Here is a 25,165-nt window from a genome sequence, read left to right on the forward strand (position 1 = left end):
AATCCCCAAATATTAGCCACCATGGACTATCAACAGAAACCTGCTCACAAATCACTCACAGATGAGCTGCTGCTTAGGGAGGTTCGGTCCTGGAGGGCCATCAGGATGCTTTTCACAGTAATTAGCATTTGTCTGTATGACTGGGAATGGAGTAGGAGATGAAGGTTTGAGACTTTTCATTGCTAGTTTGATCACAAAGATATATCTTCTGTGTGACCATAAGGGCACTGGTCGACCTTCCTGTGCCTTAAGGCATGTAGACATACGCCTTCTGCCTAGCTTCAAAAGCCTATCGCTTACACGGCCTCTTTGAAGTCGTGTGTATGTTCTACAGAGTGCAGACTGTGGCCAGAGGCAAATCTAGCTCTTTGTGTAAAACAGAAGAAAGGCCAAGATAGTAACATATTGGTTGCTGATCACATGAAGACAATAAAGCACTCACAGGAGTCCGAATTTATCTGTAAACCCATGTGTGTTTGTGGATGCGTAGTGTGCACATCTGTATAAATGACAGAAACATTTGTATTAGTGCGTAATGCATACGTATTTACAGTTGTATATAGACATTTATGTCCCTGGAAACTATACATTGAATATAATTAACATGGGCTTTCTAATTTTCCAACTTTCAAGAATAGCAAATGTCATAGCATTTGACAATGCAAACTATAATGTGATATTTCTTTAAATATATTTACAGTTGTACATATAATGAGAAAAATAGCATTCTAAAATCTTTTAAATCTTTGGAGTCCAAACCTTCAAATCCTTGAACAGCCTTAAGGTTTTATTTCATGTTTGTTCATGCAAAATAAGATGCAGAAATGAATCATCACCAGAGTCAAAGGGAACTTCATCTACCCCTCACCATAGCTCCCTCAGAGTGGGAGATGCCCCAAGAGTGCATTTTTAGGACAACTCATCCTAGACTGTAAATATTTTCTTTAGTAATAGCTACATGGTCAAATCTGTTTGAAAAGAAAGTATACTTTGTTCTATGGTCATCAGGTACCATTGGCAGACCAACCATTGCACAATTATAAGACTTCCTTCAAGTATTTCTCTGTTTAGTAGTTGTCACACAGTATGGCTACACATAGGTCTATTAACTATGGCAAATAATAGACTTAGAATCCTCAGCTTTAGGTAGGTTTGGTAAGAATGAATAAAGAAACATCTGCTCACTGATATATAGAAATGTTGAGAATCTTCTCTCCTATACCAGCACAGAGAAACTTCCTTCATCACAATGTTTTCAGCCTATTTTCTACCTTAGAGATAGGTAGGAAATATGAATGAATGTGCAGTAAGCAGCCTGTAATATCTTCACTGAAGTACCTTATAGCTGAACCACACCTCTGACCTACATGCCCTCGACATTCATCTATAGGACACTATTTCATGTTTTGATTTTTGAAAACAAAGCAGTATCATAAGAATTTACATGGTGTTTATTTAATGCTTTTGGAAGGACCTCATAGCAATGAAAAATCTGTCCAGCTCTTGTCGTGCAAAGCAGGGGAGCATTTCCTCACAATGGCGTTACGAAAGATGAAATGCTGCTATAATTTATTAAGGTTCAGCTTTAGAATGGGCGGTTTCTTATATGTCCAAAGCAAACATTTCACAAGTTCCAGCAAAAGGGTGTTGGGTTTTTTTTGGGAATGCTTCAAAAATAAAGCATTTGGAAATTTCTTAGTTCGATCTAAGCCTTTAGTCATACAGAGATCTGGCTTTGCAAGTGGGCCATAGTTTCTTGGCAGTTGCTTTATTTAGTGATGCTGGATTCACACCATAAATATCAACAAAATTCCAGCATGCTAGCACTCCAGTATCTTTTTTCTTTTGGAAAAACAAAAAAAAAAAAAAAAACAAAAAAACAAAAATGGAAAGCAAAGAAACCAGAGGAGAATTATAGAGAGTGGGCCGAATTGAAACCTCTTTGGAAACATGTTTCCTGTGTTTTCTTTTGAATGAAGGAGCATGTGGATAGGAATGCCAAGCTTGAAGCGCACATTAGAATATATTTCTATAAAAACACATCACACAAACAGCCGTCATATAGCACCGTGTGAATATAGGCCGGGCTCTGGAAGACTCGCGTGCCCAAGCGTCATCCTTGGGGAACAGACTGTATATAAATACCAACTGCCAGTAGTTCACAGTCAGTGCCGATACGAAGTCCTGTAGGTGAAGATATCATGCTCACGGTGTGACGCAGCAGCGCCAGGCTGCACTTGTGCAGACCCCAGTATAGTTCATATTTGATGGGATTTCCTTCCTACTAAAGCAGCGTGCTGTTTCCAGACAGTGGTTAACGGACAGGAACTGTAAGACGCACGGGGTAAAAGGAACGGAAGAGTAACACTGTTCCAGTAGCCGTGGTGCAGGAAGTCATGAGGGGGAACAAACTGCTTGCGGTGTGCATCACTGACGTGTCCTCATCCTTAAACACCAATGACAGTCTGAATCCCAGCATCTGCCAGCTGTGCTCAAAGTAGGTCCTCAATAAATACTTGTGGTAAAAGTGAAAACTTCTGCCGCGTCTAAACTTCTCCAACTCAGTATCTCAACTTCCTTGCTTCACGGCTGCTGCTGGGTCACCACCGTGCACATCACTTCTTTAGAATTTCTGTGAGATGATTTCCTGAAGTCTACAGGCTTCGCTCCTATCTAGTCATTAAGTGATGGCCCTAAACAATCTTTATGACGGACCACCGACCTCCTCTACCTCTAGAAGATTTGAGGAAAATTACTGCATAGATGTTTTGTATGAGTGGTTTAACTTGAAGTTCTGCTTTGAAGGCAAAATGCCAAGACCAGTATTTTCCAAGGGGGCAGGTTTCTTTCTCCAATAAATAAATAAATAAATAAATAAATAAATAAATAAATAAATAATAAAAAATCTGTTCCTCTTTAAGCACAAAATAACCTTTTGCATATCTTTTTTGTCCTTTTGTTCTTTAATGTAATTGTTTTTTCTAGGAAATCCTTTTCTTTTTAAACCAAAAATCACATTCCCCCCCTCCTGGTGTTTTCCCCCCTCTGGTGTTTTTTTTTTTTAATTTTTTTATTCGATATAATTTATTTACATTTCAAATGATTTCCCCTTTTCTAGCCCCCCACTCCCCGAAAGTCCCGTAAGCCCCCTTTAGGTCATATAAAACAAGGCAACGTTTACTCCTTCTTCTGCACCGGGCCTGTGGGCGGCTCCTCCACGGTGGAGTGGTTGCTCTCTGAGCCCTGTTACTGTCACTGTCCCTTCCACCTCCATGCTGTTGACCCCTCCTGCCCTCCCTCCTTGTCCTCAGGAGTGTAGGTGCTTTCTTTGCCATTGTGCTGGCTCTTCACTGAGTCCTCAGGGTGTGTCTCCCCTGTCTCCATTGGGATGTTCTCCTCACACTTCTCCTCTGCTTTGTTCGACACTTGCTCTTCTGGGGGGGGGGGGAGCGATGCTGTTGGGGTAGAAGGTGGGGCATAAGATGGTCTTTCTGCCAGCCAAGAAGACACCTGCAACTCTGGCTTTGCTTCCCTTCCTATGAAATTCTTATAAATCATACCCCGTCAGCCATTGCTTTGCAGGCAAGAGTTAATAACTTATCTCTGCCTCTCATTAAACACTTCTCTAAGATTCCTTTGTTCTCAAATCCAGTTAGTTTTTCTTCCATACCATTATCTCATTCCGTACGCCTGACAGTTCTTTTTATTATAATTAAACTTATACTAATAATTTGTTTTTAATTCTGCTTCTCTTACAGGAACTATATGGAGTGTGCATCACTGAGATTTCCTTTTCCTTAAGTATGAGTGACAGACTCAATCACAGCATATAATAATTGTCCTCATAATACATTCTTAATAAATACTTATGGTAAAAGCAAAAACTAAAAAACAAACAAACAAACAAAACTCACAAGGGTTTATAGTCACTAGTATATATTTTATTTTTGCCAGGTATTCAGTACAAACACCCCCCCCCACACACACACACCACATGGTTAGGTAGATAGATGATGGCTTATAGATAGATAAATATGTGGATGGATATATAGATGATAGATTATAGATGGATAGATGAGATCGATAGATAGATCGATCGATCCATAGATAGATAGATAGATAGATAGACGGACAGGCAGACGGGAAGATAGGGATGAGACCCATAAATTCATACATATTCATCCTCATATGGTCCTACTGCTTTGTTCTCGAAAGGATCATGATCCAGAAAACATGGATGAGTACTGCCCAGTACAACTGTACTGAACTCTTACACCTTGTTCCTGTGAAATAGAAACCTTTGCCTTACTATCTTCTTTCCCAGGAAATCTATTATCTCATGAGTACAGTATATATTTAAAGGATAGCTCTCTGGGGTGTCTTGGACTGACCCTTAGTAGGCTTTCTCGACCTTTAGTGACCTAGATTACATTCGATTATAAACGTCTTTTCCTCATTACTCTCACATGTTAATAGCAATTTGGGTTCATGCAATTGGTTGCATCTGAAACTGTCTAGTCTCACCAGACTCAGATGAGTAAGTAATCAGCACATGGTATTATTTCATAACCATAATAATGGTTTCTAAATATTTGTCTCTATCAGAATGTCTCTTGATTCTAGAAGTCCATTTTTTTCTAGACATCTTCTTTTAGATGTCCTATGTTAGATATTATGATTTATTTATTTATATATTTAATGACAATCATGCCATTTTCCTCTGTATCATGGTTATATCTCTGGACACACTTCTTTGCTTTGAGTTCAGTTAGAGATAGCCATATGATGAGGCTTCAGACTACAGTTTTCATAAAAGTCATGTTCATCCTTTCTGGGCCTTTCCCATAAGACCTGTATTTATGGTCTTCTCTTTGCTGACATCTATGTATGTCGGATGTTCAAGATTTCAAAGAGAACTGTGTAGCTCTGAGAATGGCTGTGTCTCAGAGCCCCGGTGTTCGGATCTGAAATGGCCTGTATGTGTCTCTGCCTTGAGTGCCTGTCCTCTAGATTTTAGCGTTGTTTGTAAAGAGTTGGAGCCTTTAGCATATTAGATATGATGGCAGTAGGTACTTCAGGGTGGGCTTTTGAAGTTGCTTCACATTCCTGGTTCCACCTGATTTTTCTTGCTACTTGACCATGGTGGATACCTGCCTCTATATCAGTAGGCAAAGTAAACTTATCCTCACTGGTGTGTTTCTTACAGATAGTTTGTCCCAGTGACAAGGAAAATGATTAACATACTATGTAGAATGTCCTTACATTCCTGACACAGAGCTATTGGGGATTTCTGAACAATAGATCCACAAGTATTTCAATTATGCAAGGTGACCAAGGTCTAGAAGCCTACTGAGAAACTGGGCCTATATTTACCAAGGGTTGGCTTCAAGCTAAGTGTTCTCATCTTTAATTATCCAAAAGTCCAGATTTCTTGAAAATATCTATCCTGCTTTATAGTCCATAAATTTCCTCACCCATTATCAACATTTCCAGTAATAACAGTCATTGGTTTTACAAACATCCACCACGAAGTCTATAAAACAAAACAAAAACAAAACCTAACCCAACCAACCACTTGACAAAAAGAAACAAACCAAGAACAAAACCAAAAACAACCTCCAAAACCAGAAACAAAGAAAACAAAACATACCGAAACAAAACCAAAAATATGTCAATCAAACAAGAGATGTAATTTTGCCATAGTATATTTTTCACACTTTTATTCCCTGCATGTGATACCTAAAATGCCCATTTCTTCCACTTTCAATTTGACTCAATTTCATTGTATTAATAAGGACCAATTAAGTAATTACCTTCCTGTCTTCCCTAACCTTCCATACTGCGTTAATTGCTTTTCCCCTGCACCCATGCACTACTGGATTCCTCACAGGTATCTCCCAGCTGACTGTGGGATGTTAGGCCAAAGCATCAGTGTTAATTATTTTACATATTGCATGCTTACTTTTGTGAGTGTCTGCGAGACATTCAAAACAGGTTTGTTGAATTATTTTTTAATGATCACATAATTCATTATCAAAGAAAAATATGACCTTATTTTTCACATAACAGGAAGGCATTACTCCAATTCTCAAGAAAAGCATCTCTTTTTATAATGATCATGTTTGCTTATATTTAATAAATGTTTATTGTGTGCTTCATACTGTACTAAAATCTCTATGTAATTCAACTTGTTTAATTCTTAGCATGGCTCTATGAAGTGGCTATCTATCATTGCTGTAACACTTTAAAGTAATGTGTGAATTAGTTTGTAGTTATTAATAAATTATAGCTGTGAGACAAGTAGCCCCCAGAAGCACTGAAGAAAGGTATAATTGATTTTGTTCTCAAGGTAGCAAAACTTTTAAGAATCTCTTGACTTCTTTCTTGACTACCACAATTTAATGATGTATAAAGTATGGGAAATTACATTTTATATTTTCAAGATAAAGTTTTGCTATTCATAAGTATCCATAAATATATATCTTGATATATTTTGAAACTGCTAGATACATTAAAATCCCTAAGAAAATAATCATTAGCCTTAAGAATTTTCATAAAAAATTAGGGAGTTTTGCTCTTTTGAGTATTTTAGAAATTCTATCAACCACATTGTTCAGAGTAGAGCTTCAAAGGAAATAAATAGTAGGTTATCAGAAAACAGTTGAACACCACTAATTATTCATTGATAAGAAAGTCCTTTACATCCTAATGATGTCACTATGCCTGATCCTTATGTGGTACATAAAAATATTGTATATTAATAACAATTAGTATGAAATCAAGGAACCAGCTATGGCATTCAGTAGAACAGATAACGAACTATTTATGAAATCATAATATACTATTACATGCACCAGGTCAGAAATATGAGGGTATAGTTATTTGGTTCAGAAACCTATAATTGAATTAGGAAATAACACACACACAGACATCTATATCATTGGTTTATTTTCTAAATCATTTCTTTACTCATGTTTCTCTAAGAGTCTAACACGCGTTCTAGCTCTATTGGCCTGGCCTACCATCTCCATATTCACTTTTTCATGATGATTCCTATGAACCTCTCTAGTCACTAGCTAGTAAAGTCACTTTGGACCTCTCTTCTCTCCACCTATAGCAGACCCAGATATATCCATTTATTCCACTTGTGTCCCTTCTTCTTAGAAATTTTCTCCTGATCACATTTGCTACCAACCCTCTTTTTCTTAGTTCCAGAGGCTCTATTGCCGGTCTCATTGTCACTTTTCACTCTTGCCTAATGCATTTCATCTCTGGAGGAATGGTCTCATCTTCCTAATTAGATTGCAGGATCACAGACTTTAGGGCCTGCATCTTTGATGTACCAGAATCCCCCACAGTAAAGAAGAAGGGAAACTAATATTTACTGAGGTCCTGCTGTGTGCCAGGCTCTATGCTAGATTCCTCATAAATATTATCTGGCTCAATTCTCACAGCAACACCATGAGTTATGCATTATTAACTTATTCTCAGAGATAAGGAAACCAAGGCCTCAAGAGGTAGTAGATCAGTCCACATCATACAGCTGGTCATTAATAGAGTTGGTCTTCTAGCACAGTCCTGCTCAAAAACCAAAGTTCCTGGTTTCCAATGTGTGTATGTGTGTGTGTGTGTGTGTGTGTGTGTGTGTATTCACTTTAGATCCATCACACAAGTTTTATATTATTACTTCACACTTTCAGATTTTAAAAACACACTACTTATATTTATCCAACCACAGGTAGATTGCCAGCCCACATAGGCAGGACTGTGCCCTATGTTTTGTGAGTGCATATGTATGTGCATCTGGATGATAGTGGATCTTGAAAACATACTTGTAAAATGACTAACCAATGGAAGTCTAGAAAACTGAATTTTAGCAGGGATCTCTTTAGCCTTTAGCACTGTTAGCCTCAATTACACTCTCCAAGGCGCTGATACTTTCGCCGACCCTCTGCTTAAACCAAATTGCTTACACCGCAGTATTACAGGGCAATCGAAAGACATCTAAATCTCCTGGCAAACAAATCCCTAGAAAATCAAATGGATATGCAATAAAATTATAACAAAGGATGAAATTTAACAAAAATTCTATTATTTTGTCCCTTTAAAAGTCTTTTATGGTGTTACAGACCAGTTAATAGCAGTTTCTGTGGTATCCATTGTAACATATTGTTAATACTATAATGAAATCAATCAAAACTTTCCTTGCCTACAGAGTTACCTTAGTTTAGTACAATATGTAAATTTCTCCCCTCATTATTTTTGGGTCTTCTAACCTGGAGTTGGGTAAAGATATTATGACCTGTATGCATAGTTGACTGAACATTGGAGATTATGGACAGGTTGATGGGTCTAGAACCCAGTAAGAGAGACAATGGGGCATCAATGTGAAATCAACCCTGCCAGGCCAATAGCATTCCTGTGCTGGGATAGACCCTGAGAGGCAGCACTACAGTTATTCCATGCCCACCATCAGATATTCCATACATCCAACTGTATGGCAGTTTTGAAGCCTCATTAAGAGGCTTAGGAAAACTTATTATTTAATACCACCCAATCTTAGGGATGTCAATACATATTTGACAACTTGTCTTTTTCTAAGACTTGAAGAAATGTCGATTCTACATTTTAATATAAATTTATATTTAATATAATTTGTAGATAATGAATTTCATGTTCTGAAGAAAAATTACTGATTTTTCTTTTTTATTCCTGTGGTGTGTGTGTGTGTGTACTCTGTGAAGTTCTGGATGGGGTTGAGATTCTGCAGTGTGATTTCTTTGACTCCCAATTTGGAATCTTATGCTATCACTCTGAGCTCATGATTCAGGTGGGAGTAAGCCTTAGCACATGAACCCTCGAGCAAAGGAGATAAAATTTTCATCTGAGTGTCCTACAGAATAAAAATGATGGAGATTAAAACAGAAAATATATGACATGGACAAAGTTGTTTCTAACTAGAACATTTTTCAAAGTTTTCTGAGGCCATCAATAGCTCTCTATGCAAATCGTGTAGAACAGAACTCATGAGGGCATCAGCAAATGATCGTCTAAGCCTGCAGTTAGATTAGCCAGGCACGTATGGCCTGGAAAGTATGCCATTTGCATTCCAGAAGAATCCATGTGTCGTGCGTTTTAGAGGAAAAATAAAGAAAACTACTAAAGCATGACCAACTATTAGAGATGTATTTTTCTTAATAATTTAAAATATTTAGTTAAAATGTAATTATATAATTTCTCTCTTTTCTCCTTCCAATCCCTCCCAGGTCCTCTGGCTCCAATTCCTCTCATGTCCCAATTTTCACTTAACCACCCTTTTAATTTTAAAAGTTTTATTCCATAAAAGCAAGAAAGATATGGATACTGCAATGGAAACATTCCCAAACTCAGATTATTAATCTTATTGCTTCCTTTGGCATGTATATTATGTATTTAATTTCTAATTTAATTAGGTTTAAAAATTCTAGGAGGGGAAAGTACATCTAGAGACACTTTATATCCATGTCATATTTGTTCTCTTCATAATAGGTAATGTTTTTTGTTTGTTTGTTTGTTTGTTTTTTTGTTCTTGTTAACGGGGGACTATCAGCAGGGAACAGGTTGTGTGTGCTGGACAGGATGTGGGAAAAGTAACTGCTTGTACAACTGATTGAACTTCATTTGATCTTGGCCCATGTCTGCCCCCAGAAGATCAAGACGACTGTAAGATGTCTGGAAATCTCCCAAATACTGGACCAAAATAATGGGCAAATGACACAATACTTGACTCTTATTTTAAAAAATTCTTTAAACTCTGTTACTAACCATAATTTCAGTAGATATCATCGCTCTTAATTAAAAAGACAATCATTTAACAAAGTGAAGATAGTGTCAATTAGTATTTGGAAAGTATATTTCATACTATCAATTTATTTCCTTTATATTTGTCAGTTATAAAACATCACAAGATAAGTGGGCATGCTGCATAAATTGTCTTGTCAGCGTTTAGGAGGCAAAAGCAAGAAGATCAGTTTTAGGCCAGCCTAAGCTTAATTTAAAGCTCTTTCTCAAATCAATCAATCAATCAATCAATCAATCAATCAATAAAAAAGACAAAGGAAATAAAAGAAAAATAAAATTACTATTCATTCACATTTAAGAACATATAGGAGAATTTGGTACTAATTTCGGACAACATTTGGTTGAGTAGACCTTACAGTTTATGTTTCCAGTTTGCTTTGTACTGTTAACAGACTGGGAATGATTGCATAAATAAGACTGTTTACTTAGCGTGTTAATCGAAGAGGAAGAAGCCATGAATTTGAATGGAAGCAGTGTTTGAGGTGGTTGTTTTTGTTTTTGTTTTTTGTTTTTTGACATTCACTGAGCAGACTCTAGTACAGTAGTTCCCAGCCTGTGAGCTGCGACCAAAAGACCACTGGAAAACATACATATTTACAGATATTTATAATTGTAGCAAAATTACAGTTAGGAAGTAGTAAAAAAAATTATGGTTGGGTCAGCACAACACGAGGAACTGCATTAAATGGCTGCAGCCTTGGGAAGGTTGAGAACCACTGTTCTGGTGTGTGCCTGGCCTCTAGCAAAAGTGCTTCAGACCTGCATTTCAGATGCAGGCCATAATCATGTTTTTAGTATTACCTGGGAACTTGACAAAAATCTGAATACTGTGGCCAGTCCCCATCCTTGCAGAATAAAAGCCTTCTATACAACCAGCTCTGCAGAAGTCTGCGCACACACTAATCGCAGAAGGAAGACTTTCATCTTTCTTTTCTGATTCCTCACTAGAGCTCGGTAGTTCAGTCTAAGTTATTGTGCAGGCCACAGAGCTATTATACAGTTCTTTCCAGTCATCTCAGTCATGTGTCACTACTCTGTTATACTCACCACTGGGATCTCAGCTAAGATGATCTTGTTTGTTTTGAGACAGAAGACTACTAAGTGGTGTACACTGGCTTCAAACACATAATCCTCCTGCCTCATCTTAGTGCTTGGTTTACAGTCAACTGCTAGCATGTCCAACTCAACTAAATCATTGATAATATGTCAAACAGTATCTTCTTTTATAAATCTCACACTGTTCTTCAGTTTTTTCTGATTTTGTCATATAACAGATTATATCTTACCACTGTGAATATCTATGAGTGCAGAAACTATCTTCTTTTGACTTGTAGTATCTATCATACCCAGCACAGCATCTACCACATAATATATGGTTAATAGATACTTGAGCAAATTAACAATTGCTTTTGCCCTTTAAATAAAGCCATCCTATAGTTCATTAGGACAAGTAAATCCAGTTTAGTGTATTAACAGCTGCTAATTGCTTCAAGGTTATTACTGCCTGGCTCACATTAATATTAATAATGATAATTCCTACAAGATCTACAGGATTTTATTCCATCCAAGCACCTTAAAATTTAGACCATTTGATCCTTATGACAGTCCTATGGGACAAGGTCTTTATATCCCCATTTTACAGAAAATAAGTGGTCTGAGAATTATGAAACACTACAAAACAGAGGCACAGGTTATGGATCCAAGGTCCATGCTCTGGTTTGTCTCTTTGAAGTACTACACTTTGTATATAAAGGCAGAACTGCTTCTCAAATGCTGTCTGTGGTAGGTATCTCATATGCAATTGTAACAAAACTATTGGTCACACATGGGATGATCTCTGTGCTTTGGTAACAGTTGGTGTGATGCTAGGGAAGGAGAAGGGAAATGCATCTCAATAGGAGCCTGAAGTTGAGGGTTTGGGTACCTGGACATTTCTGGTGCTGTTGGTGAAACATACACAAGCCAGAAGTCCACAGAAAATGTAATTTGGGAACAAAGAGAGGTGGCGGTCACTGGGTCCCCACCTTTCTGCTTCAGTGGATATGATGATACTCATGTTGAGGTGGAGCTCAGAACTGAATAATTGGTTTGCTCGAAGGCCATGCCATATGAATGAGAATGAAATCCAGGTGTCACAGTCACCGAGCCTTTAGAACTGGGAGTGGATTCAGTATCATCATCTCTATTCTAGGCTATCCTGGCTCACAGATACTGAGAATACTTTAAAGACAGATGGCTGAGTACAAAATATTCAGGTTTTGTTTTTTATTTTATCCTCATTTTATTGTCCTCCCAATTACTGTGCATGAACACTGTGTCATGTTTACAAAAATAGAACCCTTGAATTTTGCTTTAACCTAAAGATGCTTAGAAAGTGGAAAGAATTTTCATCTACTTGTTGATGGTGCAGAATAGAATCTGGAGTTAGAAGTTCTGAGATATACTCTTCATTGGTATTTAGTCATAACTCAGGGACAGTATCTTAACTGAATCCAATTTAGTAGTTATCAATTAGTTGAGTTACACTAAGTAGTGAGCAATATATAAATATATATATATATATACACACACACACACACACATATACATGCACATACACACACATACACACATATACACACACATATACACATACATATACACACATATACACATACATATACATATACATATGCAATACATATACATATGCATATGCATATACACATATATGTATATATAAACAAAGGATCAGAAGAAATGTTTCTGAAAAGACAGAAATATAGAAATATATATAGAAATATAGAAATGGATATGAGGTACAATAACATCTCCTATAATCATTATGTAAATGTAATACCTTTCATTATTCATTCATCCCTTGCTAGAATCCTAGGCTGTCTCATTTCCTAGCTACTGTAAATAAAGCAGAAATAGACATGGATGAGCAGGTAACTTCTATTGTAGGATATAAATTTCCTGAGGTGTGATCAATAGTAGTATAGCTGGAACATGTGGTAGACATTCATTTCTTTAAGAGACTTCCATACTGATTTTCGGTACTGATTACATCACTTTCCATTCCAACCAACAGTAATTCTTTCCTTTTCCCCACAGCCATGTAAGCATTTGTCTTAACTTTTTTCATAGCCATTGTGATAGGGGTAAGATAAAATATCGAAGAGTTGTTAAACATTTAAAATTTTTCTCAGCTACTTGAATTTTATTTTTAAGAGCACTTTATTTAGTTCTGTGGCCCATTTTAATAGGGTTGCTTGTTTTCTTGATGTTGATGCTTTTAGATATTCTAATTTTCATCCTCTGTCTGATGTGTAACTGGTAGAGATAAGATGTGATGCATCAAATAAATGAAAATAAAAATTCAGTGAGAAAGCAAACACTCCTGTTGATATGGCTATCATCACAAAAATGGAAGGGAAGTGTTAGCTAACATGTGACAGAGGAGTCTGGTGGCATTTTAAGTTAGGACAATTTGAAAAATAGAAGTTTCTTTTTAAAAAGCATGGTTTTTATTTTATGGAGCAATTCTTTTTTTTTTTTTTTTTTTGAAATATTTTTTTTTATTTGATATAATTTATTTACATTTCAAATGATTTCCCCTTTTCTAGCCCCCCCCCCCACTCCCCGAAAGTCCCGTAAGCCCCCTTCTCTTCCCCTGTCCTCCCTCCCACCCCTTCCCAGTTCCCCGTTCTGGTTTTGCCAAATACTGTTTCACTGAGTCTTTCCAGAACCAGGGACCACTCCTGCTTTCTTCTTGTATCTCATTTGATGTGTGGATTATGTTTTGGGTATTCCAGTTTTCTAGGTTAATAACCACTTATTAGTGAGTGCATACCATGATTCACCTTTTGAGTCTGGGTTACCTCACTTAGTATGATGTTCTCTAGCTCCATCCATTTGCCTAAGAATTTCATGAATTCATTGTTTCTAATGGCTGAATAGTACTCCATTGTGTAGATATACCACATTTTTTGTATCCACTCTTCTGTTGAGGGATACCTGGGTTCTTTCCAGCATCTGGCAATTATAAATAGGGCTGCTATGAACATAGTAGAGCATGTATCCTTATTACATGGTGGGGAATCCTCTGGGTATATGCCCAGGAGTGGTATAGCAGGATCTTCTGGAAGTGAGGTGCCCAGTTTTCGGAGGAACCGCCAGACTGCTTTCCAGAGTGGTTGTACCAATTTGCAACCCCACCAGCAGTGGAGGAGTGTTCCTCTTTCTCCACACCCTCTCCAACACCTGCTGTCTCCTGAATTTTTAATCTTAGCCATTCTGACTGGTGTAAGATGAAATCTTAGGGTTGTTTTGATTTGCATTTCCCTAATGACTAATGAAGTGGAGCATTTTTTAAGATGCTTCTCCGCCATCCGAAGTTCTTCAGGTGAGAATTCTTTGTTTAACTCTGTACCCCATTTTTTAATAGGGTTGTTCGGTTTTCTGGAGTCTAACTTCTTGAGTTCTTTATATATATTGGATATTAGCCCTCTATCTGATGTAGGATTGGTGAAGATCTTTTCCCAATTTGTTGGTTGCCGATCTGTCCTCTTGATGGTGTCCTTTGCCTTACAGAAACTCTGTAACCTTATGAGGTCCCATTTGTCAATTCTTGCTCTTAGAGCATACGCTATTGGTGTTCTGTTCAGAAACTTTCTCCCTGTACCGATGTCCTCAAGGGTCTTCCCCAGTTTCTTTTCTATTAGCTTCAGAGTGTCTGGCTTTATGTGGAGGTCCTTGATCCATTTGGATTTGAGCTTAGTACAAGGAGACAAGGATGGATCAATTCGCATTCTTCTGCATGCTGACCTCCAGTTGAACCAGCACCATTTGTTGAAAAGGCTATCTTTTTTCCATTGGATGTTTTCAGCCTCTTTGTCGAGGATCAAGTGGCCATAGGTGTGTGGGTTCATTTCTGGATCTTCAATCCTGTTCCATTGATCCTCCTGCCTGTCACTGTACCAATACCATGCAGTTTTTAACACTATTGCTCTGTAGTATTGCTTGAGGTCAGGGATACTGATTCCCCCAGATTTTCTTTTGTTGCTGAGAATAGTTTTAGCTATCCTGGGTTTTTTGTTGTTCCAGATGAATTTGATAATTGCTCTTTCTAACTCTGTGAAGAATTGAGTTGGGATTTTGATGGGTATTGCATTGAATCTGTATAGTGCTTTAGGCAAAATGGCCATTTTAACTATATTGATTCTACCGATCCATGAGCATGGGAGGTTTTCCCATTTTTTGAGGTCTTCTTCTTTATGGAGCAATTCTACTACCTCTGAGTTTATATCCAAAATTAGCATATTAAAGAATTTCTCTTATTCCATTCTCAAGATAACAACTTACTAATTTAACAATGGATGAATCGATTTTAAAACTGTGGTAATTATATAGAGTAACATTCAACTTTCCAAAAGTTATTGGTCAAGAAAGTCTTGAGATTCCAAAAACAATACAGGCTATTGTTGTCGCCCTTTATTGTCTCCCAGAACTTGAAGGTAAGACCCTAGTGCTGAAGACACCACACAGTTTGAACTCAATAATCAAGGAATCAAGATTGAACTGATCCGGATGTTTCCTCTCTGAGCACTGTCTCTTATAGTATTGGAAGGTGCTATGAAAACTACCCAGGGCTAGGAGCAGTCAGTTTCCTACCCATTGATAAAGTCTATGAACTGCAACAATTACTAGATCAGCAAGATTGAGCAATGGTGGCACTGCTCTCTCGGGGGAACCAACAAGTACAAGTGTACTTAAAGCTCATACGGCAGGAAGAAATTACTGGAAAGGCCACAGACTCAAGAAGATGACATCTGCCATGTTCTTGAGCCAATAAAATGTCTAAATCTGTTCTAAATTCCCTTATATCTACAGGGAGCTGCGTCTCTTTGCTCCTGTCAAAGATGTCCTTCTTGATGACATTAGTGGATGAAACTATCACAGAAAACTCCAACTAATCAAAATGCAGACAAACAACTGTGGGATGCCAAACTCCAACTGGTATATCTTTATTGTAATATTTACACCTATGGCTCAAGCCAAATTGTGGAAGATGGGACAAAAAGATGGTAATAGCCAGAATATTAAGGTGTCTGCTGTGAGGTTGTGTCTTTTATATATGACCAAGAGTCTGCATCACGATCTCTCAACATTTTGATTTGTTTAAAAAAATACCAGCACAACAATACTACCAGTTGACCTATAAATAGAAACAGGGATTCTCACAAGACTTCACTTTTACATGAAGTACTACAAATTGTCAGTGTTGTCTAAGATTGGGCCAATCTCTTCAATCCAAGTAGTCATTCCTTGACACATGTACATACAAGCAGAGACAAAGTGACTTATTAAGTTGTATATACATGTGGATAAATATATGAACAAATACATGTATATGTATATGTATGTATATGTATGTGTGTGTATATATATATATGGGTATGTGTGCAATTGAAGAAATCACACATTTTGAGGAGACACAAAATGAGTTGAAGTGGAGAGAGTGAGGAGCAGAGTTATATAGGCAGGGCTCATGTATGAAGTTTTCGAAAATATAAAATTACTTTGTTTAATTTTTTTCAAGATCATTTTTCTTTTATCTTTACACCATTTCTCCTGTTCCTTTCCTTCTCCCAAATCCTTCCCCATACCCCTCCTTGTTTTACTTCAAATACGTGACCTGTTTTCACAATAATTTCTCAACTATACATGTTTTTACATATAAATATATGTTGTTATACATACACATCACACACACATATATATGTATGTACATATATATGTATATATATATATATATATATTATATAATATCCTTAAATATAACTCACTCAGTCTGCGTAATGTTACTTGTTTGTATGTTCCCAGGGCTGACGATCTGACATCAGATACTAAATTGTGTAGGTTTTTTTTTCCCTAGAAAAAGGAATAAAGCTTTTCAATTCTCACAGTAGTAAATAAAGTTAAAAGAAAGCTTATGACTTAAACAAATCCCTAGGCACATTTGAAGAAGAGCCACTAAGGACTCACGAGATAGTGCCAAGAATGGCCAATGTGGATGCCAACCACAAGCCCACAGTGGACTTTTCATCAACTATCTGGTACAGATGAACTCTCTCTGATAATGGATCCAGATCCCTGGGACCAGGTAGGTTATTACAGATTCTAAGTCTTATCATGCCTTTTTTTTTTAATCCACAGGGAAATGAAGTTGGTTTTTCACCACTGAAGCACTGAGCTATTCTTCCAAATACAAGCCCTCATTTCTTTATTTCTCCATTTTCGTTAAGTATGCATCGACTTATAAAATGCGCTATTATTTTTGGTTTGTTTGTTTTTGTTGTTGTTTGTTTTTTGATCCTTGAGAATTATTTCTTCTCTCCTCCTCACGCCTTCCTGAGCCTCTCCCTATACTGATTCTCTTTTAGTTCCCAGGACTTTGGGACTCACCAAAGGCCATTTACCCCCATGCACTTGGGCTCCCTATTGTCTTCTTAGCTCCCTGTCTGTCAGGGACTTTGTTTCTCAGACTGTCATCCCTAACACTCTCCAAGTTCTTCTCTGTTGAGAAGCATCTCTGGGATCTTACATTCTGCCAGCCGCCATGACTGCTCTTCACCCGCGATTGTCTGGTCCCTGCCTAGGCCTCTTCCTCATCAACCATTCCTTCCCCAAGCAGGCTTCCTTCTGCCACTCACATCAGGAAAATGACTCCTGTCAAGGTCACCACTGACCGTCATGATGCTAAATCCGGTAGACACTTGTGTCTTTTCATCTTATTTGGCCCCTCATTAGCATGCCACACAGCTGGCTGCTGTGTTTTCTTGAAGCTGTCCCCTTTGTTTGCAGTGTCACTCTCCTTCATATTCATGCTTGCTCTCCTGACCTCAGTGGCCATTCAGCTTCTGCCTCCTTGGCTGACAGGTCTTGTTCTCTGTAACTTGAATGACGGGACTCCACTACTTTTTTGTGTATTCTTCACCAGGCAGAATTCGCTAACCCATGTTTTTGAATATCTGTTGATACCTCTGGGCTCACCTTCAGCTCTGAACACAAAATCATATAGAGACATCCCTTCCTTTGGCTTTCAATAACACAGCATCCCTCTTGTAATCATAAATCCACACTCTTATGTCTGAGCTCCAACTCTTAACTTCTGGTTAAACGTAAAATGATTTATCCCCAAGTTTACTTTCTTTCCCAGCGATATTTGTCAAACCTCCTTCTGCGTGATATTTTGAGTCCGGAATTCGGGTCTCGGTAGAGTCTTCTGGAGGACATTAAAAGGAAGAAAGGAAGCCTCACAGTTTGTGGCTGATATTTCTCCAGGCTACTTCCAGTTTCACGATAATATAGAAAATTATCTTTTAAAAAATAGATCGTGTCTTACAACTTTATTGTACAATTTAGATTTCAGTATAAATGTTGCTTCTTTGCAAAAGCTTCTCCTTAAATGCAGTTTAAAGTCACCCCTTAAGAGACTCATTCCTTCTCAATAATTCTCTCTCAAATTTATCGCCATCTTTCTATCACAGTGACATGAGAGTCCTTCCCTCTTGTCTTGGCTAATCAATTGCACAGGAGTTTTTAGATAGGAGCAACAGCAGCAGCAACCATAACAGTAGCATCAACAATGCTGAAAACATAAATGCATGAATGTGCGCACCAATGCTTTTCCTTATTACTACCTGTAACAATAAGTCATAGCTTGAATACCGTTATCTCTACAAGACTAGTAGTTTAGGAAAGTTCACAACCAACTGGGGTAGATTAGTGATTTCACCAGCAATACATCATGTGGCTTCCTCGTTCATATCTGTGCAACAGTAGTGTTTACTCAGCCGCCATTTGCTTCATTTGTTACATGAAGTCCAGAGGAGAGTCACCTTTGCGATCCTCTTTTAACCATCATATGTAATTTGTTATCCTTAAGAGCCACCTGCAGCACTGAAGTGTGAGCAAGTTTATTTTTGGGGGCTTCACTTTCCTGTGCTCACCTAAGTATTGTGAATGTATAGCATTCATTCTTCCGAAACCTGTGTCTGTACCCAGATCATTTGGGGACGTGTTAGGCATGGCCTTCATCCTTGGCACAGTTCCAATCTTTCACTTCTTTTTTTTTTTTTAATGAGTACATCTCCACAGTAGTTTTAATTGGCATGCCTGACTACATATGAGCTAGACCCTAAATGTACTGTAGGAGGACCATCACATCTGCAACTGTGACAACTGACAACTTCGCTTTGGACTAAGTGGCCCCTTGACCTGCTGTTTATTCTAGATACAAGAGAGACGATAGCTATTTCTTTTCCTAAGGGTGGCATTCTTATTAGGTGTTTACTTGGTTCTTACCTCTTGGCCTCAGCCCTGTATGCACACGACTTTGTGTCAGGGTTTGGAAGGAACATTCACCTCGGCTTCCCCCCCCCCCACCCCTGGTTTCATCTTCTAAAGACTCATGTGAGATTCTTCTCCCAAGTATTTAAAGTTTAAACCACGTGCCAATGGAGGCCACGTCTTTATTGCTGTCTGAGCCACTGCTGTTGAATAGAGGGCACTGCCACAATGCATCTTTGTCTTGCACCGGCTAATAACCCAGAGTCCAGCAGGCCTGGCCTGCCATTAACATTTACCACTGCTCCACTCCTCTCCACTGTATAAAAACTGAACGCTGGCCTGGCCCTGCTCATTGTTTTCAGAACCTTGACTCTCCTTCCTATTCTCATCATCCAAATTTATTTAAGGATGAAACTATTAGAAACACAATTGGTGAATTAATGTCATAGGGACTGCTGCTGGCAGCTCATCAATTTTTGATATGCCACTCAGACAAATGAAACATAAGCCACCCAGAACAAGGGGACCTTTTGACACTTCAAAGGAAACCCCTATGGGTGGTTTCCTCTTGAAGCTACACTAAACTGGCTCGATCTCCTCAGCTGGAGGCTGCCGATGTCTCATTAACCCCTAAAAAGGCCCGGCATGAGCCTCTCTTTTCGGCTATAATTATGCTGTGCACTCGTGTTATGCTGCACGGAATCGCAACACTGTCACCCGAACATTATAAACATCCATCCTAATTGAAAAGCAGATTAGACTCTTGTGTTAATTAGCCAAAAAGCCCGCCCACTTGCATGCATTATGATTGCCTCTTAAATACTGAGGATGCTGAAATCCCTCAGAAAGACAAGGCAGACTTAATTGCAATAACCTGCACATTAAGTTTAATTTACTTTAAATTTACCGGTTTAGCAGGCTCATTTGATGGTGTTAATGTTCTAGCAAATTAATTATCTGAATTAGTCATGCCTGGTGGAGTTTTGCAGCAGAATACATTGTACAGTGGCCTATTAATAACAGACAAACAGGACAGGATTAATGAGAAGATTATGCTGGAGTTCTTAAAAAAAGAGATCTTTGCATGAATTCAAATATAATCACCAAAGTGCAAATACAGACTCAGAATATAAACAAACTGAGATCTATTATACTCTACGGCATGCCATCCAGGAGAAACAGTAAAACCCGATAAGGGAAGGATCCGACAGCAAGAGCCCTTTCCATGGCCTCCTGTGGATCCCTCTTCTCCACAAACTGTTTCCCATCAGTGTGCATATGTGGAAGCCACGGTGGGCAACTGAACGCCCTCCACAGGCTGCAGAGACATCACCTGCACGCAGCTAGAAATAGCTTTCCCTGGTTAACCCCATTGCCCGGTTAGTAATTTATAACGCTTTTGGATGCATTTTGGACCCTTCCTTTAACCATATCTCTGATCAGATCATGATAACATTAGCCGGTAACTAACCTGAAATAATGATTATGGACAGCCTATCTTTTCTGTCCGTGGAAGAGCTTTCTAGGATTATGTTGGTAATCTGTCAGGGTAAGGAACCAAATGGTTGGGGGAGGTTAAATTATTAACTCTTTTGGGCGGTCATCTAGAAATATAATAAAGACATCTATATCTCTCTTCCTATTCACAGATCCTAAGTCCTAACGAGTTACAATAGAGGCTTCAAAACATTTTCACAAAGTCTTGAAGTGGATGAAATATTAGGTGATATTAGTGTAAATTGGCCTGTGATCTGGTATCAGTCTGGTCCTGACAAATTGCACTCTCTCTAAAGTCTATGTGGTGGTCCCATCATTACTAATACCCTCTCCACACTTGCTTCTGAAGAGATATGCGGAAGTACTCCATCCTCCATCCACAGCATCAAGAAATAGCCTCTGGGTGTCAAACTAATAATCGTTGACTGGCTCCAACTAAATACGGCCACGAAGTGATTGACCTGAACATGCCAGGTTATTGATTGGGTGGGAGGTGCCCACGCCATCATTTTCTTGGAGCAGTCACTGCCTTTGTCTTGATCCTGTCCACAGCTGTCACCACACCATGGAGAGCCATGGGAAGGGTCTACATTTGCATCCTCCACACATCTATGCTTAAATAAACATGCCACCACCTGAAAGGCCGAATCGTCGATTTTTTTTTTAATTAGATCTTTAAAAGCCAAGAGATTGGGTTGAGAGTGGAGGGAGACATGCAGAATATGGAGCCTTGCTTTATGGGTGTATTTAATTTGGGGAAATATTAGGAATAAAACTGGTTCCAATATGTTCTCTGTATTGTGTCAATATATCACCCTGGGTCCTTTCTGGAGTCACATTTACCATTAGGGTGGTTGGGCTCTTTTTGTTTTGTTTTGTTTTGGTTGTTGTTCTCTGTTGAATTAACAATTTGCAGCAGTAAATGAAACTGGCACAAAGAGGAGGTGTTATTAAAACTGGGCAGGAAGAGGACAATAACAACATCATTCCACTTTAAAGGCCGACGCGCAGGCCTGAAATGACTCCGGAACCCATCGGGAATAGGAAATACGGCGTGAAGAAAATGGATTTCAGTGACACATAAACAAAAGGCAAATGACTAATATATTTACATGTAACATGTGGTGTGTTCATTGCACACCACGGTGACAGAATTGTTTATTTCATTTATAATTTATACAGCAAAACCTTATTAAATGTGTAACTAGTTTGCCAGATAATATACATGGGGGATGAGGCTTCTGTTATAGTGCATTAGTAAAAACAAAAGGTTTGCATTTGTGAGTTAATTTTCCCCAGTCCGTCATTCCCTACCGTGTGCTCTCAGAACAGAATCCTGCATCCCTTCAGCCACAGTTGCACGGTAGGAAGAGAGCTATGAATGTCTAGAAAAGAGAGTTCACTGGGAAAAGATCCTCCACTTGGGTGTTTCCAAGCCTATGTCTTTGACAAAGTGCTAAGGTTATCTAGCGTGCACAAGAACCTCAAGGAAATTTTAGAGAATCTAGGGAGATTTTCTCTGGGCAAACAGCATTCCGTGATAAGCCAGTAGCACTAGAATTTGGAACCGGGCCACAGATTGCTTTATAGTCCCCACAATTCCTGGTTAGTGTCATAAAAAGTGCAAATCACTTCAGCTTGCCACCTTCCTTCATCTGAGCTATCTTCTTTATGGCGGTTCTAGAAAGCAAGCCAGTGACACAACACGTGTGGCCAAGGCCCAAGCACCCCCTAGATTTTAAAATAGAGTGGGTTTTTTTGTTTGTTTGTTTGTTTGGGTTTTCTTTTCTTTTCTTTTTTTTTTTTTGGTTCTTAGTTTTGCTTCTAATTCTGCGGCTCTGTAGTCATACCACCTCCTCTGCACCTGTTTACTTTGTGCGTGAATACCTAACTTTGTCATTAGTCTTTGGTTCTTTTCAAACGAAGAAAAGACCGCTGCGTGTTCGGGACTTTGCTGCTAGTCGATGAGGATCTAACCATCACAGAATGCCTGTGGTGTGCGCTCTCGTGAGCAGGGCTGAGGTAGGCAGGGTTTGTGGGGAGGGGGCGGGGGATAAAAGTGGGGTGATGGAGAAATGCTTTTAAACAATAAAATGTATTTTACTTTCAAGGCCTGAGCTGTCAGGCTTCATTTCAAATAATGCATCTCGACAGTTCATAGCGACTCTTAAAAACTGGGGGAAGCTTTTGCAGTTGCAAACTAGTGTGATAAAACATGAAAATACTTTATTCAGGTAAAGTGGAAAGAGCTGTTGGGTTTGGTTAAGTTACACAGAAACCTTTTTCTCTCTAAATTAACGTACTGTGCAGAAGCCTTGCCAGCGACAATTCTGCCGCCCACTTAATAAAAGTCCTTTCTCTAAGAACTGCATCTTAGGGCCTCAAAGCATTAGTCAGTGTAGCAGAATCACAGCGGGAAAAGCTTGAATGTTCAAAAACAGGCATCTGAGGAAATGAATCTTCGCGTTGCCAATCATAAGTGAGAAGTGTAAAGGACACAGGTTTATTCTGTCTCTACTCATTGCTGGTTTTATTCTGTCTCTAACCATTGCTGGTTTTCATTTTTATTTCATTTGTATACATTTTTCTTCACACTGGTACAGAGGATCATCCATAAGGGTGTTACTGGCTTTGCTAATCTGACTACGAAAGAGAAGAATGTAGAACAAAAGCAAAGCCACGTGGACCAATACTGAACTTCACTTTGTACCAAACCCAACTCGAAGACCCAAGATGTGAATAAGGTACAGTTTGTGCCCTCGCAAAAATCACCATTTATTTTACTGGCTACTGATTATTCGTGGAGAAAGATTATGAAGAAACCCAACACAAACATGAAATCCTACTACAGTTGGTAGCTAAAACACAGGAGGGTCTGTAACATCGTCCCTTCTCGGAACGTGTTAGGTGAGACAAGTTCTCATCATTGAATAATTGGGCATCTTCAGTTGGGAACATTATAACCTGAGGACCAGGGCACTGTGAGTTGAATTACTCCTGTCTTCCATGAGCCCATATATTGAAATCTTAACCCACTGCCTGTGAAGTGACTGCATTTGGAGATGAGATCTTTAAAGAGGTTTTTAAAAAGACTCCTAGTTCACAGACTGTTTCTTGTCTTATAAGGACAGAGAAAAAAAAAGGAGGGAGGTGATTCGAGAATGGATGGAGAGAAGATTTATGGGACATATGGGGAGGGGGGATCCGGGAAAGGGGAAATCATTTGGAAAGTAAACAAAGAATATAGAAAATAAAAATATTAAAAAAAATAATGAGGGCAGGACATTCAGAGCAGGAAATTCAGGGGAAGGCATGAGGCTAAGAGAGACCCCCCCCCAGCAGAGTAAATGCTGCTGATACGCTGTTGAGCAACTGCTGTTCTCCAGACCATGGAACTGAAGCTAGCTGTGTCCGGTGCATAGTTATGGCTAGAAAGTGAATACAGAGAGGGAGGCGGGAGGAGCTTCCACCCTTGAGTAGTCAGAGGACAAACCTGGGGCCCTGTATGGGCAATACCTATTTTTTTTTCCAGCTAATTCCACAGATTGGAAATATCCTAGTAAAAAAAGTCTAGCACAAAGGTAGTTTAAATCACCAATGAACAACTTGCTAGGATCTACTGCCTTTTAACTGTCTAGATTTCAGAACACATGCCTCCCTCCAGGAAAATAAGTGTGGTCAGTAGGCTTAAAAAAGCACCACATCTTCTCTCTTCCTCTTAGTGATCCCAGGAGTAGCAGCAATGCACACGATGCCTGCCCGATATTGAAGCCAGCCCGTTAATTTCATTAAATCTAGCACTTCGCAATTTAAACCGGAGAGTTAATCTTCTCATGATGTCTTCTAAAACTCAGTTCAGTGGGGCATCATTGACTATGTCTCCAGTTCCTCATCTGTTAGCACTGGTGTCCCCTTCTGGATTCGTAAGGTGAAATGGAATTTTCTTTTGCCGCTGAAGGGAGAGTGTTTGTATTACTCTCTGGAAACATTAGTCTTAGTAACTTTCACCTAAGCTGATGACATTTATTATCCCCTCTGCCAGCATGCCCCACCCAGGCCCGGACATCGTGACCATACTTCAAAGTCCTTTTCCAGCTTCACCTTCTTCATTGTCTTTCTTTTTTTGTTTTTTTTTTTTATTTTTAAATTTCTTTTTTTCTCTTGCCTCCAAGTATTTCTTTTTCTATATATTTTTTATTTACATTTCAAATGATTTCCCCTTTTCTGACCCCCCCCACTCCCCGAAAGTCCCATAAGCCCCCTTCCCTCCTCCTGTTCTCCCACCCACCCCTTCCTACTTCCCTGTTCTGGTTTTGCCTTATACTGCTACACTGAGTCTTTTCAGAACCAGGGGCCACTCCTCCGTTCTTCTTGTACCTCATTTGATGTGTGGATTAGGTTTTGGGTATTCCAGTTTTCTAGGTTAATATCCACTTATTAGTGAGTGCATACCATGATTGATCTTTTTGAGACTGGGTTACCAACCCTACAT

This window comes from Apodemus sylvaticus, chromosome 8 (assembly GCF_947179515.1).
Source record: "Apodemus sylvaticus chromosome 8, mApoSyl1.1, whole genome shotgun sequence".
NCBI lineage: Eukaryota > Metazoa > Chordata > Mammalia > Rodentia > Muridae > Apodemus > Apodemus sylvaticus.